The 5,800-nt window shown below is 29.4% G+C and overlaps 1 non-coding gene across 1 annotated transcript; it reads left to right on the top strand.

The window, feature by feature from the left end:
* Positions 1-3,402: 3,402 nt before the first annotated feature.
* TRNAG-GCC lies at positions 3,403-3,473 on the top strand. Its single transcript has one exon. It is a non-coding gene; the product is annotated as a tRNA-Gly (tRNA).
* The last annotated feature ends 2,327 nt before the right edge of the window (positions 3,474-5,800 follow it).

The following is a 5,800-nucleotide window of genomic DNA, read 5'->3' as shown; positions in this document are numbered from 1 at the left end:
CAGTGTCCCAAACAAAATGGGGTGGTAGAATGCGGGTACTATGTTATGCGATTCATGCGGGACATAATTTCTGCGAGGAGTACTTCGATTGTAGATGTCGTAAGTATTAGAATTTTAAAACCACTTTATGTCATTGTTTGGAATGAAAATAATTCTTAACCACTTTATTATCTACAGATGAAAAGTTTACCTCCTACATACTCTCAAGATGAAATCGATGAAGTTAGATCGGAATTGGCGGAGTTCCTTTCTAAGCACGTACATCGTGCTTAGCGCCAGATTAGAAAACAACATTTTTTGAAGTATTTTGTGGGAATTTTTTGTTAATATAATTTTGTTCAACCCGAACGACACACAAGAAAATGTTAAGCACATTGTTTTGAACAGACTTAAGCATGAAAGAGGTAAGTGAATGGTTATTTTATCACATCTAAGTATATGTGACTTGCTTTTAAGTAAGTGGATATGAATGTGTGTTTGCTTATTTGTTTCTTAGGAAGAGTTCGATATATATGTGACTTGCTCATGGAATTTTGTTATTTGGTGCCATACTGCATTGGGATATGAATCTTCTTGCAATCAAACAACTGTCGAAGGTGATTATTTGCTTGTGTCCTTGGTTCACTAGCTTTGAATGTTTAATATATGGATTGGGGATTAGAGATGTATGTTTTTGCATGGTGCTGTCAATTGGTTTTTGTAATTCAGTACTGCGGTCTTCCAAAATATGGACAGCTTTGTCATACACATGGGATAATGATGGGCACTTCATTCAAGTAAGAAGCTATAGACCTAAATTGCCGCAAACCAACAATGAATGGTACGTCGATACACGTATGTTTTCACATGAACCCTTCATTCCCTGTAGCACTTTTTTTGTTCATGAACCTGAGTATTTGTTGTAATCTTCCTATCCGTTTTAATAATCTGAGAGAATTGGTGCATGATTATTCATAGTTCATCTTTATTTGCGATGATTGCCTAATACAAACTGTTCAACTCTAAGGATTACAAATTGTCGTACATGTATTGTCGTAGCTTTTTTGTTCTAAGGACTAGGAACGACCCAAGAAGTTGTTCAATTTGCAGTGGCCATTTGGTTGGACGTTCTTCTTCTCCTTGATCTCTTTCTCTTCTTCTTAGGAACTTCATTTTCATTATCAGATTGGATATCCATTACCATATTCTGTTTGGCATCTGTAATATGATAATCTGGTTCTTCCACTTCTTCTTGCAGTGGCCATCTGTAATTTAAAACGTACGATATTGATATCGAATATGCAATGGTTTAGTCTATTGCAACTAAAAATACTTTGTTCCTAAGCAATTTGTGGATCTTCCCAAGCTTAGTTTATTTTGAAACAGAAGCAAAACTTTGTCAAGGAATGTTTTTGACCATGTGGCAAATGAGAAGAAGACGATCAGTCTGTTGACAACACAAAGACGACTCCAAGGTTTAGGGAATTTTATATAGGATTCCTACCTTTAAAAAGTTTACTTTGTCATGTGTGCTGAAATTCATGCGTTCCTCTATTATATTTATTCTAAGGCGTTATTTTACAACATAAGCTCGCTCTTGAATAAGTTTATAGCTTTTGGTTGCTGATATTAAATTCTACAAACGCTCATCAAGTACATGGTTAGGAAATAAGTTCTTGATATATATAATGGTTCTTTTACATTCAAATTACTACATGGTAGTCCTCCATTTTCTTCTTTGTTGTGGTAATGTTGATACACAAATGTATGTGTTATGGATGCTTATATTCATGTTGTCTTTGTAGGTTCAACTAGAGTCGACAACTTCATGAGTTTTCTTTCAAAGAACATTTCCAGAGACGAACATTCTCGGTTGGTTGTTTATGCTTCTGCAGAAAATCTTGTTAGATGTATTCTAATGCTATTTAAAATATTTTTTGATTAAGGGCTAGGATTCCGTACATGTGGAATTGAAACTTGTATGGAGATGTACAAATATTATAAATTGTATTATAGTATATATATATTAAAGTGTTGACTATTTTTTTGTACATGGGTGTGAATATTATAAATTCAAAATTGTCATTCTCAGCTACATTATTGTCATTCAAATGGTTCGTGTAATGGTGGAGCGGCAAGGAGAACAGGAAAAAACTATAGTAAATTGAAAAATGTGCAACAGGAAATAAATGACGTAATAAATGAATTTGTGACAGTTATTACTTGTTGTAAATTGGAGAACGATGACAATTATTTAACAAAATAAATTGTCACAATTGCTCTATATGTGACAGGAATAACATGTCGTCAATAGATAAACAATGACAATTTTTTTTCAAAAAAAACTGTCACGATTGCAATATATTTGACTGCAAAAAAATGTCGTCAATAGCAAAACAACGACATTTAACATTATCGAAAAACTGTCACGATTGCACAATCGTTAACTGGAAAAAAATGTTGTCAATAACTAAACAATGACATTTAAAAAAAAAAAACTATCGCAAATAACATATTCATGACAATTAATAAATGTCACAATAAATGAATTCGTGACATTTATTTAACCGTCGTTAATACGGAAATGATGATAGTTATTTGTTGTCATAAAATAAAATATGACAGTTATTTGAAGTCGTTGAATGTTGATTAACGACATTTATTTCATGTCATAAAATAACTTATTGCGACAGTTTTTTAAAACTGTTGTCGAAGGACTTTCCATGACTCCCCCTTCTATGATTGAAAATAACTGTCGCGAAATTCGTTTACGATAGTAAATAACTGTCGTCGTAGACCACTTTTGTACTAGTGTCTATATGTAATCTAAAATGTAAAATGGGCTACGAACATGTTTATATGTATTCTATCTCTAGTAGTTTCACATTATTAAATAATTCAGTAAAAAATCTCTCTTTTTTTCCATTGATGTTGGAGTGGGAAGGTTTAAAAATGGTTATATTTAAGTATAGATTTAGATTTTATCTATACTCTCGTGTATTATCTAAAAAAATTGTGGATAAATTTTTCATTTTATCTACAAATAATAACTAAGGTTGTGTTTTGTAGTTTTTTCTCACTTCTTAGCTTTATGTAAACACACACCAATGGATGATTAGATTATAATAATTTATAGCTTTTACACGTTTGTGTATTTCTTTTTGTTTTATAGACATCTTCTAAAATTTTTCAATATTCGTACCATATTCTTTTCTTCAACTTTTTATTCGATATTTTCAAAGGGTATTCCATACCTTGGTTATTTATTTAATATTTGTTGAGTTAGAGTATTTTCTAAACATTTTTTACACAAACTATAGAGTTAGTGAGTAATTTTAAAAATTTATTCTTTGTTAAACCCATGAAAAAGAAAACGTAAATTTATTAGATAAATTGTTACACAATCATTTGGTATCATAAGAAGCACCAGTGGTCTAGTGGTAGAATAGTACCCTGCCACGGTACAGACCCGGGTTCGATTCCCGGCTGGTGCACAATTTTTAATCAAGCAATCATCACAACTAATTAATGAATATCCGATGGTAAAAGAGGGCGAAATAAAGCGTTCCTGAGCTTGTTTGTTTTTTTTTTTAATTTTCTTTTTGTCACGTGCTATTTCCACGTACCTTCTTCCCTCGTTTTCCACTACAATATTTTTGTACTATTTTAACACATCTGCTACCTACTTGGTTTGCCAATTTTACTAAACTTATCTAAACCTAAAACTTATGCATATATTTTGGTACTAACTGCTTCTTTTAAATGATTGAGCATAAAAATATGTTTCTTTTTGTCACATATTTGGATTCGTTGAACCTTTCCTTATCACTCAAAAACTATTTTTTATTATATTAATGAGATTCCTTATATACGAATTAGAGATTAAAATTAATCGGTATTAAGGGTCAATTTCAGTCAAACAAAAATCTATCCAAAGTTATTGTTGTTATTATTATTTTGAAAACTCTTTTTTTTTTTTTTTCAAACTATGATGAGATGATCCAACAAGCTAAGATCCTGGATATTTTAAATAAATAATATCATTGATATTTTTAATAAATAATACAAAAGAAAAATTGGATTTAGTTTACAATTCTAATTCCTGTGCTTTACCATGTTTTACAATTGGATTTTTTTTTTTTTTTAAATGTCTTGGTCTTTGAGTTAATGATGTAATTCAAATGTACTTATAACCAAAGTTTGATAATGCTATGTATTTTTTTCATAACATTTTTGTTAACACATTTCATTTTTTTAGTCAATTTAAAAAAAAAATAGACAAAAAAAAGAATCAAATGTTTTGAATGTTTTATCTATTAATTATTTGTATGAAATACAATATGTATTTTTTAGAATTTAAACCTCTCATTTAAAAATAGGAATTGGAAGAAAAAAATCCCTCACAACCATAAGAAGAATGAGTAGAAAGAAAGTCGGAAATTAAAATTAAAAATAAAAATAAAAAACAAACAAACAACAAAACTAGGAAATACAAAAGATTTACCAGAAAAGTCCCAAAATCAAGGAAAACCCTTCATCTTAAAATTTAAAAAAAAAATGTTTAAATTTTATTTTGATGTATGAACTCTCGATAAGCTATTTTGTCATTAGACTTTTGAAAAAAAATTAAAAACTTACTTTGACCCTTTATGTATTTCGCTAACTTAATGTAATAGTGATAATGATAAAGGATCTGATTTCTATATTTATCATATTAATTAAATTGATATAATCAAATAAGATGGAAAAGTAATGTGAAATTGACAAAATTGGTTGGTTTTTTTATGTATATCACTTTTTTAAATGATATTTTGCTAATTAAACCCAACAACGTGACTTTTTAAAACGAAATTTAATCAAATTTTAATTTAGAAAAAAAAATTGAAAATAAAATGTTAGGAGAAAAGAAAAAAAGTAGAATTGAAGTTTGTGAATTTAGGGTATGATGATCCAAGGCGGCTATGGTGATAGACAAAGAAACGAACAAAAAAGTCATAGCCTCAAGCTCTTATTTCAACCATTATGTTTAATTTCAGTTCAATTTCCTCAAATTCTTTTCCTTTTTTTTTCCCTAGAAAGAAAATAACTAAATTTGAAATTGTCAATTCTATATTATCTATCACATTATCCACTTCTTTTTCCCTTTTAAATTAAACAAATTTTAGCCTATATCTCAATTTCTTTCTACTCCATATTTAAATCTCACCTAAATCTTAAATTTTGAAGGGTTTAACATCCATAACTTTAACTTTGCTGCCAAAAACTTAATCATGATCTACTTAACCTAGAGGATGCATCAAAATGCCTTAACATGTTATATGACTTTACATTAGTGTGATCTTATATATTTGACACACTTTGATGCTTAAGTCAATATTTAGATTTATATAGCTATATCGTATTGACACACAACATGAACGACCTTAACTAATTAGATCCAAGTTCAATATGTGCACATAATAGTTTCTTGGACTTTTAGTCTCAAGAGGTCAACTAAGTAAGTCTTTCCCTTCATGAACATGTGTCTGGCACTAGCATTGAGAGAATCCACACGACATACTGTTCATGTTGATAAAGCTCTTGTGTGATTGAATTGTTAAACCTGTTAAGTCTGAAAATCTAACACTTTTACGTTAAATGAGAATTTAATTATTAGGTTTAAAATATATACTTTTCGAGAGCTAAAGTTAAAAAATGAGTACAACATATAAACAAGAAATATGATTTAATTTTTTAAAAGGAAATGAACATTATATATAAAGTGGGAGATATTGACAAAAACAAAGATGCAATAGGCACTTATTGAAGTTCCATTACACTT

Source organism: Cucumis sativus, chromosome 6 (genome assembly GCF_000004075.3).
Source record: "Cucumis sativus cultivar 9930 chromosome 6, Cucumber_9930_V3, whole genome shotgun sequence".
Taxonomy (NCBI): domain Eukaryota; kingdom Viridiplantae; phylum Streptophyta; class Magnoliopsida; order Cucurbitales; family Cucurbitaceae; genus Cucumis; species Cucumis sativus.
The sequence above is the reverse complement of the archived record's forward strand: the minus strand, read 5'-3'. Positions and strand labels throughout refer to the sequence as shown.